The sequence below is a fragment of the Dendrobates tinctorius genome, unplaced genomic scaffold (genome assembly GCF_039654945.1).
Source record: "Dendrobates tinctorius isolate UK_male_01 unplaced genomic scaffold, ASM3965494v1 ptg000022l, whole genome shotgun sequence".
NCBI classification, from domain to species: domain Eukaryota; kingdom Metazoa; phylum Chordata; class Amphibia; order Anura; family Dendrobatidae; genus Dendrobates; species Dendrobates tinctorius.
Window position 1 is genome coordinate 111466458 of NW_027361690.1, and position 26515 is coordinate 111492972.

Here is a 26515-nt window from a genome sequence, read left to right on the forward strand (position 1 = left end):
CATTTATAACCACCCTCTGCTTTCTATCACTAAGCCAGTTAATTACCCATTTACACACATTTCCCCCAGACTCAGCATTCTTATTTTGTGTATCAACCTCTTGTGTGGCATGGTATCAAACGCTTTGGAAAAATCAAGATATACCACGTCCAATGACTCCCCTTGGTCCAGTCTATAGCTTACCTCTTCATAAAAACTGATTAGAATGGTTTGACAGGAGCGATTCCTCATAAACCCATGCTGATATGGAGTTAAGCAGTTATTCTCATTGAGATAATCGAGAATAACATCCCTCAGAAACCCTTCAAATATTTTACCAACAATGTAGGTTAGACTTACTGGCCTATAATTTCCAGGTTCACTTTTAGAGCCCTTTTTGAATATTGGTACCACATTTGCTATGCGCCAGGCCTGTGGAACAGACCCCGTTGCTATAGAGTCCCTAAATATAAGAAATAATGGCTTGTCTATTACATTACTTAGTTCTCTTAGTACTCGTGGATGTAAGCCATCCGGATCCAGAGATTTATCTTTTTTAATCTTATTTAGTCGGTTTCACACCTCTTCTTGGGTTAGATTAGTGACCCTTTATATAGGGTTTTCTTTGTCTCTCGGCATTTCACCTAGCATTTAATTTTCCACCTTGAATACCGTGGAGAAGAAGGTGTTTCATATATTAGCTTTTTTCTCGTCATCTACAACCATTCTTTCCTCAAAATTTTGTAAGGAGCCTACACTTTTGTTTATGATTCTTTTACTATTGATATACTGTAGCTGAAGAACAGCTTGGGATTAGTTTTACTCTCCTTAGCAATATGCTTCTCTGTTTCCTTTTTGGCAGCTTTAATTAATTTTTTTAGATAAAGCATTTTTCTCCCTATAATTTTTCAGAGCTTCAACGGTGCTATCCTACTTTAGTAGTTTAAATGCTTTCTTTTTACTGTTAATTGCCCCTCTTACTTTTTTGTTTAGTCACATTGGGTTTTTCCTATTTCTTGTCCTTTTATTCCCACAATGTATAAACCGCTTACAGTGCCTATTTAGGATGTTCTTAAACATTCCGATTTATTATCTGTATTCTTATTTCTGAGGACCTTGTCCCAGTCAACCAGATTAAGGGCATCTCTAAGCCAGTCAAACTTTGCCTTCCTAAAGGTCAGTGTTTTTGTGACTCCCTGACATGTCCCCCTAGCGAAAGACAAGTGAAACTGTACAATATTGTGGTCGCTATTTCCTAGATGCCCAACAACCTGCAGATTTGTTAATCTGTCAGGTCTATTAGATAGTATTAGGCTCCTAAGTAATTGTAAACAATTGTATCCAGAAGGGAAAACTTCTTCATGTGTCTCAAAGGAGTCCTATTCTCTTGGTGCTACTACTGCTGTCTATCAGATTTCTCTGCAGTGTCACATGATTATGCACCAGGAAGGAAGCTATGAGCGAGCTTTGGAGCCTTGCTGAATTAAAGATAGGAAGGGGCATAACGATTGCAGTCCCAAAGGGAGCAACTGGACACATATGGGAGGCGAAACTACTGCCAGCGCTAATTTCAGCTGACTATGTGTCCAAGGACTCACACTCAGCAGTATTTTAGTACACTATGGGGGACAATACTACATAAAGGGGGCAACAGATATGTTCTTGTAGAATTTAGAACACTTCAAGGGCCGATATATATGACTAAAAGGCGAGGGGCCCCAAGTCCAAATTTTGGACCGGGGCACATTGAATTCTAATTACGACATGGGAGATGGGTCCATAGAAGACCAGATGGCAACGACCAGATGGCAATTGGTTATTGATGAGATATCTGTCTCTTTTTGTGAACTGGATTATTAGTTCAGTTCCCCATAATGGGCTGGCTCTTTTGGATCCCAAACAGCTCTCTAACAAATATCGGTCTCCCTCTTACCAAACTCTCCCCTCTCCAATCTGTCTTGAATGCTGCAGCCAGGATCATATTCCTCACCAATCGTTACACCGATGCCTCTACCTTGTGCCAGTCATTACACTGGCTACCCATCCACTCCAGAATTCAGTATAAACTTATTACCCTCACCCACAAAGCCCTCAATGGCTCAGCACCACCCTACATCTCCTCCCTTGTTTCAGTATACCACCCTACCCGCGCCCTCCGTTCTGCTGATGACCTGAGGTTAGTATCCTCAATAGTCAGAACCTCCCACTCCCGTCTCCAAGACTTTACACGTGCCGCGCCAATTCTTTGGAATGCACTTCCCAGGTCAATACGATTAGTCCCCAATGCCCACAATTTTAAGCGTGTCCTGAAAACGCATTTATTCAGACTGGCCTATCGCCTCAACACATTAACCTAACCTATCCCTGTGTGGCAGAGCCAAAAGTTTTACCATAACCAGGTTCCCAGCATCATGTTCCCACATGCTTTATGCATCCATTAGCCCTCTGTGTCTGTACTGTTACACACTTAACATTATGGCTGGTCCATACAATCAGGGCAACTGTTACCACCCACCTTTCGTGTCTACCTCTTTCCTCATAGACTGTAAGCTTGCGAGCAGGGCCCTCACTCCTCTTGGTATTTGTTATAATCTACTGTATGTGATTATTGTTATGCTGTAATGTCTATTGTCTGTACAAATCCCCTCTGAAATGTAAAGTGCTGCGGAATATGTCGGCGCTATAAAAATAAAATTTATTATTATTTATTATCAGTTCATGCACAAGTTGAAGTGATATTTAGGGTGAAATTGTAAGTCCCAATGCAATTGAAACATTGCTTCCCTTCAGTTAGCCAATGGCAGCACAATCTTGAATTGTCACATTTAGTGGGGTGTTTTTCTACTAAATGGGTAGAGGATGAAGAATTTCATGTACAATCTTCTTCATCTAATCAGTCCATTTGTCAAATCAATGATTTAAATGTTTACTGATATGTAAATTGCAGAGATATCAGGTCTGTTCTGTTTCGATGATTTTATGTAGATATGTGCATATAGACATAGGAATTAGTTAGTAGTATGATAAGATTCTTTGTATAAATCAATTTTATTAAATTGAATTGAATATAACATACAAAGTGCAATCATTTATGATAAACAAGAATAAATTGATCACAAACTCATGATTAGAAATATATCATTTTCAGTAAGTTTATGTTTAACAGCAAAAGTTATCACAACTTCCGCTCATTAATATTGATTGCTAATATCAGTAAAATCAATAAAGAGGTTAATCGAACACAATAATAGCTATACTGCATATATTTATGCATAGAGAAGTATAGAAAGTAGAATTCTAGCTAAGAAAGGAAAGGTGAATAAGAAAAGAAGAAAGAAGGGGAGCTGGGGACAGGGTAGGGGAATGGGTTGTGTGGAACAAGTAACAAGGATTTCAAATCTCTCCATCGAGCAGACCCATACCTCCCAAACGGCAGGAGGAGAAGGTGAGGATCTAACTTACCGTATTTTTCACTTTATAAGATGCTCCGGATTATAAGACGCACCCAGCAGCCATTTTAACGGAAGCAATCCACCGCATAGGGCATTGCAAGCATGAATGGAACAGCACAGGACAGAGCGCTGTGGCGGCAAGCACCGGGGGACACAGCGTGGCAGCAGCACCTGGGGACACAGCGCAGCGGCGGCAAGCACCGGACAAAGAAGGTATATTCGCATTGTAAGACGCACCCCTATTTTCCGCCCAAATTTGGGGGAAAAAAAGTGTGTCTTTAAAGCGATAAATATGGTATTCATTATGAGTTCTAGACTCTAGAAAGACAGGACAAGCCAGACATATATAGTCTACTTTGCAAACACTTCTAATAAAGTTGTAAGTGAGCATTATGATCCAGACAGCCAGAGGTCAAATTCTGGGATTTCTCTAAATACGATCCAGGGAGCCCAAGTGTTGTAGGTTTTATTGGGATCTCTCATTATCTGGCCTATCATTTGTTTCATTCTGTAAATGTCATTAAGTTCTGCAGCAAATTCAGAGCATGAAGGAGATTTCTCTTGTTTCCAGAGTCAAGGAATCAAGATCCTGGTGGCAGTTAGAAAATGTCTGAGAAGATTCTTCTTAAACCTTGATATCGATAAATCAATTAAGAACAATAGAGCTAATTCCACTGTGAGTTGGATCTTAGAGATAGATACTTTCCTTTAAGGGGGCTTTACACATAGCGATATATAGAGTTCAAAAATTGCTAGCCACAGTTTTCTTATGGGTGAACAATCCCACCAAATATGAGTATATGTGCCTTTTTCTTTTAAGCACCTCAAACATGTATCTGGAATCATCAGTAACATGGAATGTACCGTGGAGGGGCACCTACAGTTGTGGCCAAAAGTATTGACACCCCTGCAATTCTGTCAGATAATACTCAGTTTCTTCCTGAAAATTATTGCAAACACAAATTCTTTGTTATTATTATCTTCATTTAATTTGTCTTAAATGAAAAAACACAAAAAGAATTGTCCTAAAGCCAAATTGGATATGATTCCACACCAAACATAAAAAAGAGGGTGGACAAAAGTATTCACACTGTTCAAAAAATCATGTGATGCTTCTCTAATTTGTGTAATTAACAGCACCTGTAACTTACCTGTGGCACCTAACAGGTGTTGGCAATAACTAAATCACACTTGCAGCCACTTGACATGGATTAAAGTTGACTCAACCTCTGTCCTGTGTCCTTGTGTGTACCACATTGAGCATGGAGAAAACAAAGAAGACCAAAGAACTGTCTGAGGACTTTAGAAACCAAATTGTGAGGAATCATGAGCAATCTCAAGGCTACAAGTCCATCTCCAAAGACCTGAATGTTCCTGTGTCTACCGTGCGCAGTGTCACCAAGAAGTTTAAAGCCCATGGCACTGTGGCTAACCTCCCTAGATGTGGACGGAACAGAAAAATTGACAAGAGATTTCAATGCAAGATTGTGCGGATGTTGGATAAAGAACCTCGACTAACATCCAAACGAGTTCAAGCTGCCCTGCAGTCCAAGGGTACAACAGTGTCAACCCATACTATCCGTCGGCATCTGAATGAAAAGGGACTGTATGGTAGGAGACCCAGGAAGACCCCACTTCTTACCCCGAGACATAAAAAAGCCAGGCTGGAGTTTGCCAAAACTTACCTGAAAAAGCCTAAAACATTTTGGAAGAATGTTCTCTGGTCAGATGAGACAAAAGTAGAGCTTTTTAGACAAAGGCATCAACATAGAGTTTACAGGAGAAAAAAAGAGGCATTCAAAGAAAAAAACACGGTCCCTACAGTCAAACATGGCGGAGGTTACCTGATGTTTTGGGATTGCTTTGCTGCCTCTGGCACTGGACTGCTTGACCGTGTGCATGGCATTATGAAGTCTGAAGACTACCAACAAATTTTGCAGCATAATGTAGGGCCCAGTGTGAGAAAGCTGGGTCTCCCTCAGAGGTCATGGGTCTTCCAGCAGAACAATGACCCAAAACACACTTCAAAAAGCACTAGAAAATGGTTTGAGAGAAAGCACTGGAGACTTCTAAGATGGCCAGAAATGAGTCCAGACCTGAATCCCATAGAACACCTGTGGAGAGATCTAAAAATGGCAGTTTGGAGAAGGCACCCTTCAAATATTAGGGACCTGGAGCAGTTTGCCAAAGAAGAATGGTCTAAAATTCCAGCAGAGCATTGTAAGAAACTCATTGATGGTTACTGGAAGCGGTTGGTCGCAGTTATTTTTGCTAAAGGTTGTGCAACCAAGTATTAGGCTCAGAGTGCCAATACTTTTGTCTGGTCCATTTTTGGAGTTTGTGTGAAATGATCAATATCTTGCGTTTTGTTTCATTCTCTTTTGTGTTTTTTCATTTAAGACAAATTAAATGAAGATAATAATACCAAAGAATTTGTGTTTGCAATCATTTTCAGGAAGAAACTGAGTATTATCTGACAGAATTGCAGGGGTGTCAATACTTTTGGCCACAACTGTATACCACCTCGATAAAATCTTGTAGTTCCTCTCCTGTGACACCGCACATATTGACAACCTAAATGTGAAGGATCTTTGCTCTATCTTCTGATGATAAGGGTTCCCCCTGGCCATTTTCCCACTTTGAGAAAAATACTGGAAAGTCGTGTAGGGGAGATTGTCCCTCTTGGAGAAGTTTGTATAACAGAGAGACAGTGTGGTCTGGAGGGTTCGTTGATAGCAAAGTGTTTCAAAGGGAGTTAGTGATCTATTGATATTAGTTTGTTTGGCTATTGAACTTCAGAAACTTTTCAATTGTTCGTAGAAGAACCAGGCGCCTGAAGGAGGCTCTATGCCCTGGAATATTTCTTGTAGGGATTTTATTCCGGTTTGATTTAAATAATCATATATGATAGGCTGCGAGCTTCTAGATTTATTCAAATAAGTCTCCCTGTGTTTTCCCGCAGGGAAGTCTGAGCTGTCATATATTGTGGCCAATGGTCCAGGAGATGTTGAGGTTTGGAGTCCCCTGTTTCCTGTTTTGATGAGTAATGCTATGTTTCTAGAAAGAAAGGGAAAAGAAGTGCTTCTTCCCTCCTTTTGTTTACCAAAGGATTATTTGGGGGTCATGTCCATTAAGATCGTGTTCTAAGTTGACCCACTTCTTGTTATTTTTGATATGGAATAAGTCCAAAATACATGTTCATATTGAAGCGTAACTGTAAACTGCAAAATCTGAGAGGCCAATTCCACCAAATTGTTTAGATCGACTTTGTAAAAAATATGAGATATGTGCTCGGTTGTGGGACCAAACAAAACGAGTAATAGCTTTTTTGAGGTGAGAGAAGAAGGCAGGTAAATATAAGGGGATTGTTTGAAAATAATATAGGAGACATGGTAATAGGTCCATTTTGATTACATTAACCCTGACAAACCATGATAGCTGAAGTTTGTGCCATTTCTCTAGGTCCAGTTCAGCTTTGTGTAGGGCTATTTTGAAATTTGCTTCATATAGCTGAGATACTTTTGCTGTTATATTAACTCCCAAGTAGGTGAGAGAATCAAACCGCCATTTGAAGGGGAAAGAGGTACCCAATTTGTCCACCATGGATGATTGCAATGATATCTTTAGAATCTCAGATTTATGGGAATTCATTTTAACATTACTCAAAAGGCCAAATTTGTGTAACTCCGAGATAAGATTTGGTAAGCTTGTTGTAGGGAAGATGATATATAAGAGAATATCATCTGTGAAGAGTGCCAATTTATGCTCTTCCGATCATAGTTTTATTCCTTTAATGGAGGGTTTGCTGTGTATTGCAGTTGCTAAATGCTCCATTGTTAGTATATACAGGAGTGGAGAAAGTGGACAACCCTGTCTTGTACCATTCCTAATTGGGAATGTATTCGAAAGTGCGCTGTTGACCTTAACTTGTGCGCTAGGAGAGGTGTATAGGGCTGAAATCCTGTGGAGCATGTTTTCCTTTAAGCCAAACATGAATTACCAGTGTACCCTGTCAAAGGCTTTTTTCAGCATCAATCGACATGATACACATTGGGACCCCCCTCTCTTCCCACTCTATCTATTAGTGAAATGGTCTGTATTCTGCTATCCCTCGCATCCTATCCTGGGACGAAACCAATTGGATCTTTATTTATCACTCTTGGGAGGAGAGGACTAAGTCTTTTTGCAATCATCTTTGCGTGTATTTTGATATCTAAATTTATCAGGTATATTGAGCAACAATTATTACATGTGGAGGGGTCCTTGCAAGGTTTGGGGAGCACTGTGATGTGAGCAGTTAGGGCCTGAGAGGGGAAAAAGCCTCCTGATGACATAAAGTTACACATGATCAGAAATATTGGGTTTAACAATGTGTTAACATCTTGTAAAAGCCTGCTGAATACCCATCTGGACCAGGGTTTTTCCCCTATTTTATGGTTTGAGAGACTTCTTCTAATGCAAAATCTTTTTCTAGATCTAGCAATTTGTCTTCCGGTATTGAGGGTATTTTATTCTGCTGTAGATATGCTTTAATTTTGTTGCGGAGTTACTTTATTGGTGTATCTTTGTAATGTCCTGCTATATTAAATAGGGTGTTGTAATAATCGCTAAAGCTTGAAAGGATATCTCTAGTGCTGTGCACCTTCTTCACTTTTTTGTTTTTAATGAAAGGGATATAATTGTTTGGTTTGCGCGGGTTAATAGCTCTTGACAATAGTTTACCTCTTTTGTTTCCAAATTGATAAAAGCGATTCCTGAATCGTTCCCTTAGGCATCGTGATTTCTGGTCCAATATAGTGAGCAATTTTTGCCTTGCTGTGGAAAGATGTGTGAATGTATTTACATTAAGGTCTCGTTTGTGTTGGTATTCTAATTTATGAATTTGGCCTGATAATCTAGTTATTTTAGCGACTCTATCTTTCTTCAATCGTACACCATGGGAGATGAGCACACCCCTCACAACGCCTTTTAGAGCTTCTCATTTAATAGAAGGGGAAGTTGAGTCCCCTCCATGATCTACCATGAAATTTGTTATTGTTCGTTCCACCTCGGACCTACACATGGGGTCCAGAAGTAAATTCTCATTCAGGTGTCACGAGAAGCCCGATCTCTCGTTTGACTGTAGTAGGATTGAAAAGTAAATAGGAGCATGATCTGACCATAATATCAACCCCACGTCAGCCTCTACTGGCAAGTCGAGCAGGTTATTTGAGATAAAGAAATAATCTATTCTGCTGTAGATGTTGTTTATCTGTGAGAAGAAGCTATAGTCCCTGGTGTCGGGGTGGAGAACCCTCCAGACATCCACCAGTCTCAGGCCACACATCTGTTTTCTTATTTGACTAATGGAAGATGGAGGACATGAGAACTTACCCGAGGAAACGTCCATTGCGGGGTTCATGGGAACATTGAAGCCGCCTCCGAGTATCACAGGAGAGGAGCCAGCAAATTCCTCAAGGAACCTTTTGCATTCTGCTCCAAATTTCTGTTGCCCTTGGTTTGGAAAATATATGTTAGCTATAACAAGTTTGCGAGCTGCCCATGAAATTTGTAAAAAAATATATCTGCCATCCGTATCTATCAAAGAATCTAGAATCTCAGGCATAAAAAAATTTATGAAAAGCTATTGAAACTCCTTTGGATTTAGAGTATGGGTTTGAACTATGGTACCATTTAGGGTAGTATTTTGAAATGCACTGTGGTGTTGCTCCTGTTTTGAAGATTCTCCTGGAGCATCAACACTGAAACTTGTTGATTGTGGTTGGAAAATAGGACCTGCCTTTTTTTTCTGGTATATTTAGCCCTGTTATGTTAAAGGAGCAGAACTTAATTTTATCCATACTCTAGGTAATTTCTAGCGTCTCGAGTATCCACCCGAAGGAGAGATTCGTGGGGATATCAGGCAGTATGATAAGATTCTATTTTTAAATGTTAATGTGGGTCACACGCACATTGTGGGCCCGACTATAGTCAATAGCTATTAACCAAGCCATCGCACTCTATGCATTATTGCAAATCATTTCACATTGAGACAAAATTGTGTCAAAGTGAGTGCACCCAAGACTGTGAAGTGTTCACAATGTACCAACTGTATACTTTCTAAAAAAATATATAGTTATGGGATTAATTGCATTAATTTATAACTGAGGTTTTTTGTATATGTCAAACTGTGATAGTTGTCCAAAACCCCCTAAAAGCAAAAAAAGTGAAATCATATTTAATGGTGTTGTCTACGTAGATGGAGGCATTATAGATCAAGTCTGTTAACTAATTTATGATTTTTCTAGCTACTTTATTTTTCATGGCTTTAATTTCCTGTCTGTACACCAGTCCAAATTACCTGCAGCTGCTATTTCTCGCAGACCCAAAGCTGATCGTTTCAAACCTCATTAACATTTACGAAACTCCTTGTACTAATAATGCCTTTGGTGAAGGGTAGGAGAGGTAGCTGCAGGGAGACATGTGGCCTCCTAAGGAAGCTTAGGCATGAAATTACAGTAGATACACATCTGGGCCTGCTGTTCAAACTTTCAAATGTAATTTTCTCCCCGTGGGACTCACTACTCCATGGTACAATCTGATTAAGGTGCATTCATGCTTTCAAACAGGCACTTAAACCAATTTTACCCATTATTGCTTCCTTTTTCATTTTTAAAAATAATTTGTATTTACTTTTCTTTTAATATACTGAACATTTTCGCCATTCCTTCTGCCTCGTCTGAAACTCTTGATTTGACGTAATTAGATCAAACAGCCTCAGTGCACTTTAAAATGTTTCATTATGTCTTAGTCATCTATATATGAGAAATTCATATATGATGGAATAGACTGTTATGAACATTACAGCCATAATCTGCTGTCAATAACTCATTTTATTTCTTATGAAATTGTGTGCCTCTCAGCAGGAGTGAAGAATCCAGTCTTCTCTGTTTCGCACCTATCTACAGTAGAAAAGAGGGGTTTCTACATCACTGCTCTGATCTCTATGTACAGTTATACCACAAAATCCCATACGCCGCTTTACAGGACGACGAAGAGATCCCAAATGTTATAAAACAATATTTTTTGTCAAATTAAATTAAAAATACATATAATAAAAATGGAAAATGCCGCTTAAGGGGACGCTGGAGCACACCAAATACAATAATGCAAAAATAGGGCATATACAATGATATTTGTCCAAAAATTATTTATACAACATTATATGGGGCATGTAAATAGTGCTGCAATCCATGATTCCTTGGTAGTAAAAAAAAAGTAGTAAAAAAAGTAAATAGTGCTATGAGGCAGCAATGCAAAAAATCCTGTGCATGAATAAAAGCGCACAATAATAATAAATGCTCGAATGAGCTATCAAACTCACATATAATTCCCAAAATTGCTGTCTGATTAATGTGCACATACAAAAAATGCCTGCTGGTACATAGAATCAGGTGAGCAATAGATTAGTAGCACAAGGGAGTGCCTCCATAAACAGATGATAGGACAAACGGTAACCTAAAGGCTGGCAATGAAAGTGAAAGAGACCTAAGTGTAAGGTAACACAGATAGATCCTAAAATAGGAAGGGAATTCCCAAATCCGTTAAATATCAATGCCAGAGGTATATGAACCTATACAATCACGCCCCTTGGAAGAAGCTTGCGGCGAAACGCACGTCGGGGTGAGGGGATGCCACGAGCACCAGCATCTATTATCGGTAAATATGATTGTATAGGTTCATATTCTCAAACACTTACCTCTAAGGCAGCTTCCAGTAAATCATATCTCTGATGAAGGTCCTATCCTGGACCGAAAATGTTTAGAATACATGTGATTTGGATGCCAATAAAAAAGAAAAAATCTTTTTCAAGCATTTGAGTGCCAACTTCATCATTTTACTAGTAATACGGGCTGGATACCCTACTTGTGCACCTCTTCGTATCTTCAAAATTTTGAGTGCCTTGCTGTTCATTACTACTTGTCTCTATTGCCAGTCCTTCTCTGGAGATTCTCCGTCTCTCCTTCCAGCCTTCTGCACTCCTGAGCTCCTCTCCCTGGACTGACTGTTCTAGAACTCTCTGCCTTCCTTTTATCCCCTCTCTCACTGGGGATTCCCCTTTAGAATTCCTATCACCACGCCCCCCATGACTCTGCGTTTTCTAAAGCCATAAGCTGATGTTCAGTCCTGTTCTCACAGCTCTCTCTACTCCCATCTTGTGGCCAAACTGTAGTATTGCACTCATTCTCCTCATTTCCCAGCTGTTTCCCTTCTACTAATACAACCATCCATCTACAGTGCACCAACCATCCCTTTTTCCTACAGACAAGTCCGTCCGTCAGGTTACCTTCCCTACATAACCATGCAACAGACTGACCTCGCAATGAGGTGTAACCATGCACCAGACTGGTGTATGTGCAGACTAACAGCAAGCATAAATACCTGGTGTACCTATCTCGCCCCTCCTACCTTGTGTATGAAAAAGCTCTGTCGTTAATATTGTTCAGGTAGAGATATTCGATAGCGCTATCCATGAAAAAAGTGCACGGGTAGAGCTATCCCATAGCTCTATTCCTAAAGGAAATGAACAGGTAGAGCTATCCGATAGCGCTATCCCTCAATGTTCCTGAGTGTAAGCTATTTCACATGGTTGAGCGCACTTGGGATCTGCCCCCCAAGGCCCTGCCCATGCCCAGTGTTTGGTCCATAGACCACGGCTATGAGTTAAGGTCCCGTTACATTTAGCGATGCACTAGCGATCCCGACAACGATACGACCCGGTCAGGATCGCTGGTGCATTGCTAAATGGTCGCTAGTGAGCTGCCAAACAGGCAGATCTCACTAGCAATGCAGCAGCGGTCGGCGGTCGATACTTACCTGTCACATGCAGCGAGGGTGACGTCTTCCGCCCGCGTCCATGGAGTCGCTCGTCGGCACCAGCAGGGAGCCAACGACAAGAATTGGACCATCCCATTCTCGCATGATCAGCGATATCCAGCGGGGAGCCAGGTCGGAGGTAAGTGTCACATGTAGCGAGATCGCTATCAATATCGCTGTTGCATCACAAAATCGGTGACGCTTTAGCGAAATCGCTAACGATCTCGCTATGTATGAAGCGGGCTTTAGTCCGCTTTTGTATACAAAATTTTTGGGCTTTTACAATTGTTAAAAAACTTAATAAAATAATTCTTTGTACACACAGTTGACAGTAAACCATTTGGCAATGTTAGGAATAAGTTTACCTTGCTTCTGGGTCTGAAATATTTTGGCCTTTGTTTGTTGGATTTTCTTTCCCATGGAGAAAGCCACATATAACTGCCCGTGTGAAAACACTGGGAGAGGCAAATAAATTCCTACAATATCCAAGAACTGGCCCTGACATTTATTGATGGTCATTGCAAAAGCCAACATGACAGGAAACTGATGCCGTCGCATCTGGACTGGCAAGTTTTTATCTTTGGAAATCAGGCCAATTCTTGGAAAAAAACCTGTCTGACCCTTTGCTTTTCCATTTAAAGCAACGGCATAAATAACGTTTGCTTTTAAGCTTTTCACATAAAGCCTTGTGCCATTATAAAGGCCATGCTTTCTGTTAAGATTACGCAGGAGCATAATTGCAGCTCCTGATAAGAAACTCTACAGGGTAATCTGTGAGAATCACACCCTCCTCTGCCGCAATTGTGTCGAAGGAGCGATATGTTGAGTGTTCACCTTGAACTTGACTAAAAATTTTGTCATTCAAGGCGTGAACGTCATCATTCAATGGTGTAAGAATTGCTTTATTGGCAATTGCTTCTACCTTTGCATCGGTAATCTCAATTGAGTCACCAAAAATAGCTGTAATTAAATCACCCTCTTCAATAAAAGTATTTGAGATTTCAATTGTGTCTTCTGGTAGACTATACTCATTTGACAACTCTCCATTGCGAAGTTTGAGTAACCATGAGTTGTACTCAACTTCGTCGTGAGACGTTCTCATATTCTGATGTAACTGGAACCGTGAAAACTGATTCCAGGATTTTGAGTATTTAATGGTGGACTGTACAATGTGGGCTCTTTTTCCACCTTCCACTATTGGTAGGGATTGACGAAAGTCACCACCGTTTATGAAAACTTTTCCACTAAATGGACTTTTTTTTTCCACATTATCCACAGCATTAATATTAAAACAGGGAGTCATTGTTACTTCATCCCAAATAATGACAGATGACTCTATAAGCTCCTTTGCTTGAAGTAAGGTTGGCTTAATTTTTGACACTGTGGTTTCATTTGTTGTAATTCCAAGGCCAAAGTTGGAATGGTAGGTGCTACCGTTTTGTAGTAATGTAGCCGCCAATCCAGTAGAGGCTACAGAGCAAATAGACTTCTTTTCTGCTTGTAGTGTCTTGTGCAAGCAGTTGTACAAAAATGTCTTCCCACTGCCTCCTGGGCCATCTATTAAAAACAGTGTGAGCTAGTGTCGTCTGGCTGTGATGCAGCATTGACTGCTTGCATAATTGCATCGAAAGCTGATTGCTGAGCTTCATTAAGCATAGCTTTCAATTGCTCAGCCTCCTGCTTTATTACAGCATAATTCAGTTGGTCCAGTATTTCTACTGGAATATTTACTGGAGTTGGCAATCCGTAGTCAGCACAGGACTTTTTGTTGCTTAAGAGCACTTCATTAATATCACGAAGAGCCAGTTGCTCAGCAATTTCTGGAGTATACCACCTGATGTAATCCTCCATAAATTCGGTTTTATATTTTTGCCATAATGCCAATGCTTTAGCTGGTTCCCCATATACACAAATTATAGCAAATAATTTGCGAAGTTGGTAGGGCATTTTGAAAGCGATTGCATCCGTTATACCGTCTTACCTTTGGGAATTGGCTTCCAAAAGATGAAGATCAATGCACACATTTTTATATTTGTCATGTATGACTCCATTGACAGTCCTTAAGTCAGCATAAGACTTTGCTCCTCTTACGTGAAGTAAAAGAAGTCTTAGGTAATACAGCTCACCATCTGTTAAAGAGACTGTATACATTCAGGCAACTGTTTTCCCAAATTGAGCCCGTCTTTTTTTCCATCCTTCTGGTATAACATTTCTATCCCAGACATAGTGTTCAGGGATTTCACTGCCCAAATACTGACGGGTGGAAGCGTCAACTCTGTTTAGCTCAAAATAAGCCTGCAATGTAGAGGCTTTTGAGTCCGAAATAACCATATCCTCCTTACCATCTTCGAAAAACACTTGCTGCATGTTTTCAAGGTGCACAGCCAGCGTTTTAATGGTATGTGAAGCATCATGCCTTTTATTTTTTCTGATTCTCCACATGCCCTCAGGGGTGCTTATATACAAAGAATCTAGGTACATGGCTAGTTCATTCCAGTTTAATGTATCTACTCGATATTGGCACAGTCATGTCCTTTGTATAAATATTTGAAAAGATATTTAACACTATTTATTGGAGCACATATCTGAACATTGATATGGCAATTGTACTTGAGTAATAAATAGGGGTTGTATGGAACTACCCATCTATTGTCGATTTCTCGCGTTTCTCGTCTGGTTTTCCCAGTATTGCATCAATGGTACTGTGGGTAACCATCAACATTGGGGTTTGTCTCTGTATTAAAATCCTTTGGGAATTTTTTTGCGCATTGACCATGTGTCATGCATATAGCACCAGGTTGATCCTCGCCACATGGGCCATGAATCATGTGCTTCATCACTGCCTCATGCAGTTTTGGACTTGCTGTCTCATTTGGGATTTCAGCAGAGACCAATTCGTCAGTTATTTCTTTGTCCCTCGGTTTATCTTCCTCTCCGAGGATTAAGAGCATGTGAGCATGTGGGCATGTGGTAGTCCACGCTTTTGAAATTCTATTACATGCACAAAGGCAACTACACATCAAAAAATGTACTTTTTCAAAATCTTGTTAAGCACGGCATGGAGTTTGATTTTAATTACTCCTGCAACCAACTCTGGCCTTTGCTATGGTTCTAAGTTTTCAGCAATTTCTTTCAACTTTGCATTACAGGTCATCGTAACAAAAAGATCTGGCTTTCCGAATTTTCGGACAATTGTCATGGCGTCTTGGTAATTTTACTGCATAGCTCTTGGGCTTTTAGCCCTTGGTGTAACGCAGCATTATGGATGTGATCCTTAATGCCGGCATAACTGTCGACACGTAATGCCTTTTGATTTTGTTTTATATATTCGATCCTGTCGGATTCAATTTTGGTGTAACTGTCAACGATAAATTGTTGTGTCAACTTGCCAGCATTTAAAAGGGGATTGAACTCGTCACGAATGGCAAGCCTGTATGCATAGTACTGCAACAGGGTGATTTTTTTTCTTGACGATCTTGATCTACTGGTATGGATGGTAGATGAATGTCACCAATTCCTTGATGTTGCACACTTAGGGCAATTGGAGTTGTCAAATTTATTGTCTATCCAGTGTCCCCATATGGGAATAGAAGTGGATATGTAATTGCATCACACTTTCTGTGAAGAAAGCTGATTTGAACTGTTTGGTTTTCACTTTTCAGGTGACCTCTGATGTCCCTATTAATTGGGGGTTCACCCAATGCATTTTGATAAATTATAGCTATTTCATTGGTGCATTGTAGCGCCTCTTGTCATCATTGTAGTCATTTATAATTGACATTGTTATTTCGAGTGGATCACGATTTTCTAATTCAGCAATCCTCTCTTCCTCGCTTTCAAATTCCCTCATCATTGTGAAGGCTCTTGCGAGTGGGTTAATTGCTTTCATTTTCTCTCCAAGAGATGACAGCAGTGCTGGGAGGCACTTTTTATTTGCTTGACTTCTTGTACTTAATGCTTTTTCACTGTCCAAGATATAAATCTGGGCATACTTGGGAGTACTACCCACAGCAGGATGCAATGGGGCAGTTCTGTGGTAAATTTGTCCATGAATTCGAAAACAGTATGGACCATGCCCAGGAGATGGCACTACTTGTGCTCCCATTGATGCCAAAGCAAGAGAGCTATTGTGTTGCCTTATATTAGCCATAAAGTTCTTGGAGTGCTGATGCTCTCCTTTCATCAACTTGACTAATTAATCATCCATATGAATGGGACATAATTGGATGCACCCTCTCTTGTAGCAGGAAGAGATTGTTTTGTCCTGTCCCATTTCGTCTTTGAAATTTTTAGATTGGCACAACTGACATCAAAATGTCAGTTCGCCAGCATAGTGTTCTTCAATACGTGTCTCATCAATTTGAATAAGAAGCCCTCTAGCGGCAAATGTAACTTGCTGTCATCGAGTGGCTCTTGCATTTTGGACACGTCTTCTATCTTGCTCTCGTCTTTGTGAAATTTGTGTATCACTTTGTGCATTGCGTGTTGCTCATTGTCATGCAGCATTAGATGTTCTATATGATTCAGTTACTTCATTCGTTTCTCTTGCTTCTGCTTCATTAAGACGCAGGTTACGCATCCGTCTGCAATTCGCTTCTCTACGTGCAGCAGCGCGATCAATTTGATCCATCTTTGCAATGTTGCTTCACACTGTTGCCTGAGTGTTGCCTCCTAATGTTGCCTCCCAATGTTGCCTCACAGTGTTGCTTCACAGTGTTGCCTCACAATGTTGCCTCACAGTGTTGCCTCACAGGCTAACGTTCAAAAAAGGCTTATGCCTTAACTCATCCCCAGGGAGAGCTCCTCTCCTTATTAGATATGTCACTTAACTCCTATTCAGGGCCTTACAGTACTTAGGTATCCATGGTTACGCCCACGCATATAGTCAGTTAGCTGCTAGTGGTAGTAACTATGGATACCTAAGTTACCGTTGAGCTGTGGATGACTCATTGTGCACAGACACATGGACACGTCCAAATTAGATATATGGATGTTTAACCCCTCTCTGCCTTCTGACGTACTATCCCGTCCATGGGACCCGGGCCCCTATGACCATGGACGGGATAGTATGTCATAGCGATCAGCGGCGCTCAGCGATCTGTCACATGACAGTTATGTCCCCACTGGGACATTGTAACAAAATTTAAAAAAAAAGTGTAAAAATAATTTATAAAAAATCACTAAATAAATTGAAAAAAAAAATATTCCCTAATAAATTCATTTTTTGGAAATAAAAAAACAATAAAAGTACACATATTTAGTATCACCGCGTCCGTAACGACCCGCCCTATAAAACTGTCCCATTTCTTAACCCCTTTATTGAACCCCTTAAAAAATAAAAATAAAAAAGAAGCAAAAAATAAAGCTTTATCATCATACCGCTGAACAAAAAGTGCAATAACGCGCGATCAAAAAGATGGATATAAATAACCATGGTACCGCTGAAAACGACATCTTGTCCCGCAAAAAACGAGCTGCCATACAGCATCATCAGCGAAAAAATAAAAAAGTTATAGCTCACAGAATAAAATGATGCAAAAATAATTATTTTTTATATAAAATTGTTTTCATTGCATAAAACCACCAAAGCATAAAATAAGACATAAATGAGGTATCGCTGTAACTGTACTGACCCGAAGAATAAATCCACCTTATCAATTTTACCGCATGTGGAACAGTGTAAATGCACCCCCCAAAAGAAATTCTTGAAATGCTGATTTTTGTTCATTCTGCGTCCAAAAAAATCGGAATAAAAAGCGATTAAAAAATGTCACGTGCCCGAAAATGGTACCAATAAAAACGTCAACTCGTCCCACAAAAAATAAGACCTCACATGACTCGGTGGATCAAAATACGGAAAAATTATAGCTCTCAAAATGTGGTGATGCAAAAACTATTTTTGCAATAAAAAGCGTCTTTTAGCGTATGACAGCTGCCAAACATAAAAACCGCCATAAATAGTAAATCAAACCCCCCGTTATCACCCCCTTAGTTAGGGAAAAATAATAAAATTAAAAAAATGTATTTATTTCCATTTTCCAGCTAGGGTTAGGGCTAGGGTTAGGGCTAGGGTTAGGGCTAGGCTTAGGGCTGAGATTAGGGATAGGGGTGTGTTGGGGTTAGGGTTGGAGTTAGAATTGGGGGTTTCCACTGTTTGGGCACATCAGGTGCTCTCCAAACGCAACATGGCATCTGATCTCAATTCCAGCCAATTCTGCATTGAAAAAGTCAAATGGTGCTCCTTCCCTTCCAAGCTCTGCCATGCACCAAAACAGTGTTTTACCCCCACATATGAGATATCAGCATACTCAGGACAAATTGCAAAACAACTTTTGAGGTCCCATTTCTCCTCTTACCCTTGGGAAAATAAAAAAATTGCGGACTAAAAGATCATGTATGTGGAAAAAATATGATTTTTTTATTTTCATGCCCGGGCGTTATAAACTTCTGTGAAGCACTGGGGGGGTTGAAAGTGCTCACCACACATCTAGATTAGTTCCTTAGGGGGTCTAGTTTCCAAAACGGGGTCACTTGTGGGGGGTTTCTACTGTTTATGTACATCAGGGGCTCTCCAAAGGCAACATGACACCCGCAGACCATTCCATCAGTCTGCATTCCAAAACATTTCTACTTCCCTTCCGAGCCCTGACGTGTGCCCATACAGTAGTTTTCTCCCACAAATGGAGTATCAGCGTACTCAGGACAAATTGGACAACAACTTTTGGGGTCCAATTTCTCCTGTTACCATTGGGAAAATTAAAAAATTGCGGACTTTATGATCATGTTTGTGGAAAAAATATGATTTTTTTATTTTCACGCCCGGGCGTTATAAACTTCTGTGAAGCACTGGGGGGTTCAAAGTGCTCACCACACATCTAGATAAGTTCCTTGGGGGGTCTAGTTTCCAAAATGGTGTAATTTGTGGGGGGTTTCCACTGTTTAGGCACATCAGGGGCTTTCTAAACGCGGCATGGCGTCCAATTCCAGCCAAAAAAGTCAAATGGTGCTGCTTCCCTTCCGAGCTCTGCCATGCGCCCAAATAGTCATTTACACCCACATATGGGGTATCAGCATACTCAGGACAAATTGCACAATAACTTTTAGGGTCCTGTTACCCTTGGGAAAATAAAAATTGGGGGTGAAAAGATCATTTTTGTGGAAAAAATATGATTTTTCAATTGTACGGCTGTACATTATAAACTTCTGTGAAGCCCTTGTGGGTTCAAAGTTCTCACCACATATCTAGATAAGTTCCTTTGGGGGGTCTAGTTTCCAAACGGCGCTCCTTCCCTTCTGAGCTCTTGCCATGCGCCGAAACAGTGGTTCCCCCCCACATATCAGGTATCAGCGTACTCAGGAGAAATTGCTCAATAACTTTTGCAGTCCAATTTCTCCTATTACCCTTGGTAAAATAAAAAAAAAATGGACCTGAAGTAATTTTTTTGTGAAAAAAAGTTAAATGTTCATTTTTTTTTAAACATTCAAAAAATTCCTGTGAAGCACCTGAAGGGTTAATAAACTTCTTGAATATGGTGAGCACCTTGAGGGGTGCAGTTTTTAGGATGGTGTCACTTTTGGGTATTTTCTATCACATAGACCCCTCAAATGTGACTTCAAATGTGATGTGGTCCCTAAAAATAAAATGGTGTTGCAAAAATGAGAAATCACTGGTCAAATTTTAACCCTTATAACTTCCTAACAAAAAAAAATTTTGGTACCAGAATTGTGCTGATGTAAAGTAAACATGTGGAAAATGTTATTTATTAAGTTTTTTGGGTGCCGTATCTCTGTGATTTAAGGGTATAAAAATTCAAAGTTGGAAAATTGCGAAATTTTCAAAATTTTCGCCAAATTTCTGTTTTTTTTCACAAATAAACGCAAGTTATTTGAATGAAATTTTACCACTAACATGAAGTACAATAGGTCACGAGAAAACAATGTCAGAATCACCGGGATCCATGGAAGCGTTTCAGAGTTATTACCTCAGGGACAGTGGTCAGAATTGTAAAAATTGGCCCGGTCATGAACGTGTAAACCACCCTTGGGGGTTAAGGGGTTAAAGCTTCTTTTTTCAGTGGTGATGCTGTAGGAAATAGTTAAAAGCAGTCTCTGATCAGGTCATCAGAGCATCTTCTAACATAAAGGTGTTGCCAAAAGCAGAATGCTGTACACCAATAGTATGTATGCTACATCGAAACTAAGGAAGCAAGTTAGGAAATAAATGTAAAGATATTAGATATCACAAATGGGAAAATTGTCATATTCTATAGCTAATTCTTTCTTGACTTGTCTGAAGATAAACTTGCTTTTTAATGTTGCTTTTACTTCAGAATTGTTTTTTTTTTGTTAGCTTCTTTCCCAACATGAAATATCTAAAGTAAAACATCTGTAAGGTTATTACATTGCAAAAACGCCTATTGATCTTAAATGTTCCAATAATTTGCACCATTTACTGAGCTTCGATTGTCAATGTTGTCCTTTTGAAAGCAGCCCATGTCTTTTTCTCCACCTTTCTGAAGGTGGTTGTCGACAGGAGAGACATTAAAATTACATATTCACTCTTGCAAAATTAGTTTACCTAAAATTGTATGTGTGAGTGATTTTAATCAAAATCTAATTTACACTCTTTTCGAGCTGATATTTTCTCATTTAATTTTGCTTTCAGCTTTGAGGGGGTTTTTTTTTAACCCCTCTTCATTTAAAAAAAAAAAGCATCAGCCCTGAACCTTGAATTTAACATCCGTGCTTCCATCCATAGATAAAGGTTCCTTTTATTTTCAATGTACCCTATTTAATATTCTTTATTAGAATAATCTTCCTGCACTAGTGTGCTATGGGATCCCATTAGAGACAACTATATATGCACATAGTCTTTCTGATAAAATGCAGAGCATAGGTTTTAATAATCATACGCATCAGCAAAACGGAGGAGAGCGAGGGAAATAATATTGTCAAAGGTTTTGCTAAGGAATCGCTCTTTCGAAATACTAAGCAGCACTGCAGCGTTACGTTCTTAATACAGATTTTCCACCTAGTGGAAAAAAAATTGGGAGTAATACAAATTATTGATGAGTGATCAGAGAAGATTTATTTTCTAATCAAAAGTAGGTATAGGCATCATAAATTAAGGAAGGTCAATTAAACCATACAATTTTAATTACATCCAGTAGGTTGATGTCAAGGAACAGTCAGAGCTATTTGTTATCCTCTCCACCAGGGATGCTAAACCTGATATTTTATGGGAGCCTTAAATATAGCCATAAATTCCATCAAAGGGGTGTACACAGGTGCCTAACTATAGTGGACGATGGGTGTCCTGTCACACTCGTACCTGGATTCTAGACTGTGGAGGGTGAGCATATTTGAGAAGACTAGTAGAGACCTCTGATAGTTGTAGGTACTGTTGCAAATTTTGCATTGGGACCTGTTACATTTATGCTATGCCATTGCTCACACAGAAAAGTTTTGGCACAAACATATACAGTAGCACCCACTGATACATCCCTGCATGTTAAGTGGGGTCAGGATGTAGAGATCAAACAGGGACCCAGAGAGCAGTTGAACAAGAGTGCAGGGGAACATTGAGGTTAAAGTGATTGTCCGGCCTTGAACTACAAGTCTGCAGTCGCTATATGTGAGGATTCTCTGGTGTTGGCGCCGATGTTAAAACAAGTATGAGATATGAATACTTCTGGCCACTTCCTGAGGAAGTGGTGATGGCCAACTCACTGAATGAATTTAAGAAAGGGATGGATGCTTTTCTTGTGAGTAACAGTATAGAAGGTTACGAATAACATAATATTATAGGTAGATGGTTGACCCAGCTTAGGGGAAGGAATTTATTTCCCTATGGAGAAAATTGGCTTCTACTCTGTAGGTTTTTTGCCTTCCCCAGGATCAACAATGCAGAGCAGCTGCACTAAAAATAGGCTGAACTAGAGGGACATAAGGTCTTCCTTCAGACTTCAAAACTATGTTACTCTGTTACTTTATTCCTACTAGATGTGCATGGACTGACTCAATGCAAATGAATTGAGCAAAACTGGAAAAAGTCTAGTCGGATTGTGGCAGTAAGTGTGTATATACAAAGCGCCAGTGTAGGGTCGGTGGGCCGGACTGGGGGGTGGTCCCTCTGTTACCATGCAGAGACGTAACAGAGACACAATGAGGCAAGTGTCGGGTACAACAGGTCCAAGTTTATTCTCTTGCCGTCCACCTGACGGCCTTCGAAGTACACCGCACTTCAATTCACTTCACTTATCGGCCCTCCGTTTCCAGGGCCGCTTCATGTACACCGTACTTTACACCGGGGACGTACATATATGCACCGTCCCCTCTTCACTCTTCGACGCTCCTGTCAGATCCGTCAAGTTGGCCGCCTTAGTCCCATAAACCAACAGTACTTTTCCTGATCAGTCGTCTCTCTCAATACGGTATGCTTTACCTCAGTGTCTCGTCTATACTGCGGTACTTTTGTGTCAGGACCACCCCCCTGACTTTTTCTCTCCTCAGTCCCCCTGGTTTAGTTTTCCTCACAGTGCACAAACTGTCGTAGTCCTCCTGTCACTGGAGCTCCCCCTGGGGACTGGAACTTTCTGGAACCCTCCTGTCAAATTTATATCATTCCCGGTTCCCTGTAACTCCGCCCCCCCTGACCAACGGTTTCGTAAGCCCTAAGCTGATGTCAAGTCCTTTGCTCACACTCCTCCCTGCCCTCTAATGGTCAACCCTAGGTACTGCACGTCCACTATACTTTCTCAGCTGTTTCCCCACTGTAGTAACTGACACCTGTCTAAACTGTGCAAACCTTCCTTTCTCTATTCTGACAAATCTGTCCGTCCGTCAGGTCACCTTCTCTACACTGTCCCTTCCTTTGTCTATTGTCGTCCTCGACAATCATAATCCCTGCCTTCGTTGTTCTGAAGCTTCACCTACACTCTGTTGTCGGACCAGTTGTTGGGCCAAACCCACTACCCGCGGGGGCTGAACCATACTGGGAGCACCATGCTGTGAGCAGCCTACTGCTACTCACCAGCGCGCATGCCACATGACAACGTCTTTCAAATTGGACCCAGAGAGCAGTTGAACAAGAGTGCAGGGGAACATTGAGGTTAAAGTGATTGTCCGGCCTTGAACTACAAGTCTGCAGTCGCTATATGTGAGGATTCTCTGGTGTTGGCGCCGATGTTAAAACAAGTATGAGATATGAATACTTCTGGCCACTTCCTGAGGAAGTGGTGATGGCCAACTCACTGAATGAATTTAAGAAAGGGATGGATGCTTTTCTTGTGAGTAACAGTATAGAAGGTTACGAATAACATAATATTATAGGTAGATGGTTGACCCAGCTTAGGGGAAGGAATTTATTTCCCTATGGAGAAAATTGGCTTCTACTCTGTAGGTTTTTTGCCTTCCCCAGGATCAACAATGCAGAGCAGCTGCACTAAAAATAGGCTGAACTAGAGGGACATAAGGTCTTCCTTCAGACTTCAAAACTATGTTACTCTGTTACTTTATTCCTACTAGATGTGCATGGACTGACTCAATGCAAATGAATTGAGCAAAACTGGAAAAAGTCTAGTCGGATTGTGGCAGTAAGTGTGTATATACAAAGCGCCAGTGTAGGGTCGGTGGGCCGGACTGGGGGGTGGTCCCTCTGTTACCATGCAGAGACGTAACAGAGACACAATGAGGCAAGTGTCGGGTACAACAGGTCCAAGTTTATTCTCTTGCCGTCCACCTGACGGCCTTCGAAGTACACCGCACTTCAATTCACTTCACTTATCGGCCCTCCGTTTCCAGGGCCGCTTCATGCACACCGTACTTTACACCGGGGACGTACATATATGCACCGTCCCCTCTTCACTCTTCGACGCTCCTGTCAGATCCGTCAAGTTGGCCGCCTTAGTCCCATAAACCAACAGTACTTTTCCTGATCAGTCGTCTCTCTCAATACGGTATGCTTTACCTCAGTGTCTCGTCTATACTGCGGTACTTTTGTGTCAGGACCACCCCCCTGACTTTTTCTCTCCTCAGTCCCCCTGGTTTAGTTTTCCTCACAGTGCACAAACTGTCGTAGTCCTCCTGTCACTGGAGCTCCCCCTGGGGACTGGAACTTTCTGGAACCCTCCTGTCAAATTTATATCATTCCCGGTTCCCTGTAACTCCGCCCCCCCGACCAACGGTTTCGTAAGCCCTAAGCTGATGTCAAGTCCTTTGCTCACACTCCTCCCTGCCCTCTAATGGTCAACCCTAGGTACTGCACGTCCACTATACTTTCTCAGCTGTTTCCCCACTGTAGTAACTGACACCTGTCTAAACTGTGCAAACCTTCCTTTCTCTATTCTGACAAATCTGTCCGTCCGTCAGGTCACCTTCTCTACACTGTCCCTTCCTTTGTCTATTGTCGTCCTCGACAATCATAATCCCTGCCTTCGTTGTTCTGAAGCTTCACCTACACTCTGTTGTCGGACCAGTTGTTGGGCCAAACCCACTACCCGCGGGGGCCGAACCATACTGGGAGCACCATGCTGTGAGCAGCCTACTGCTACTCACCAGCGCGCATGCCACATGACAACGTCTTTCAAATTGGGCTAGGTACACCCATATTCTCTCTATGGCGTGTACCTTCCCCTACTCTCCCCTTCTTTCACCTTCCACTGTCCGGTACGCCATGATTGAGACCTCACACCTACCAGATCATTGCCGGCGTCCACCTTCCTCCTCCAGGGGTGTCCGTGGTGTCAGGGACCTGACCTAGGATGGCTGTCTTTCTCACGTCTTCCATTTCTTTTACCTTTCTTTCAGTTACATGTCATGGTCGGCATCTCGGTCTCCCAGACCTTCTCCACACATAGACCCCTTTTGGATCTCACACTTCCCTTTGGTCCCTCAGACCTTCTCTTACCCGGTCCTGTTGCATTTACTTGTGCATATTATACAACAAAATAACTTTACAATATCACAAGTACCCCATTTTTTATATTTTTTTTCATTTTCCTTTGCTTTTAAAACCAACCTAAGACAACATAACATTGCATATCTCCTTTCCCCCCCTTCCTTGGACATGGACACTCCCTCGCTTCTTCGTATCCCCGCTCTGTCAGGCAAACATATTTACGAATACTCTCCTTTTAAAGGAACATAGACCAAAAGAAAGAAAGAAAAAGGAAATAGAAACAACAGCTAAACCACAACAACAAAAAACATTTTGTTTTATTTTTTTAAACATAACTGTCCAAATGACCTGCACAACGGTGCATCGAACTCCTGACAGTCTAACCCACTTTTAGTGATCAGAAGTGAGGGGCTCCACAACCGTGGAGCTCCTGGGATACCGAGGGTGTCCACATAAGTCCTCTTTACGGGGGTTCACATCCTTCGGGCTCTGCAAGTACAGCCACTGCATAATAACCGCGGGGACAGTACTCTTTGTAGTACGACACTAAGTCTCCTTCTTCCAGAGCCCGACCGTGATGAATGGAAGTCACTAGAGTTGAGCGACTTTTGTTTTTTTAGGGTCGAGTTTCGTTTCGTGAAACCCGACTTTTCCAAAAGTCGGGTCGAGCAAGATCGGCCGATTATAGGGAAAAGTCGGGGTCGTCCCGAAACACGAAACCCAATGTAAGTCAATGGGGAATAAAAGTCGGCAGTGAGAGGAGGACAGGAAACACACCTACAGTGCCCATTTGAATGCCAAAAGCATCAATTCTTCTTACTTAAACTTGTCAACCTTAATTAACTTCATAATACAAGTTACGCACTGAAAAATGGGGGTTATTTGGCTAAAGTTGTGGGGGGGTAGGGCTGGCTCCAGGTTTTCATGTGCCCTGGGCCAAAGAGCGCCCCTTTAACACATACCACAACTCATCATGCTCCGATACGGCAGAGAAATAGCGGTATAGTACAATGAAAAATACTTCACTTTCTACATCTCATGACGAGGCCCATCTATTTCTCCATACAGAATCATTGGTCCCATATAATGTTTGAAACAGTATATGATGAGCTCCACATAATGCTACAGTATATGTTGGTCCCCATGGATGAAGCTCCACTGTCTTATGGGCCCAAATAATGCTCCAAACATAATGGGCCCCATTTCTAATGCTCTAGTGTATAATGGGCCCTGTAAATGCTGCTCCAGTGTCTGATGTCCACCTTTGGAATGTTCCAGTGTATGGTGGGCCCCATCTATCATTCTCCAGAGTATAGTGCTCCCCAAAAAT

The 26515-nt window shown here is 41.1% G+C and overlaps 1 pseudogene; it reads right to left on the minus strand.

Moving 5' to 3' along the window:
• Positions 1 to 14794: 14794 nt before the first annotated feature.
• On the minus strand, positions 14795 to 16917 carry LOC141084440 (uncharacterized; annotated as a pseudogene).
• Between the last annotated feature and the right edge of the window lie 9598 nt (positions 16918 to 26515).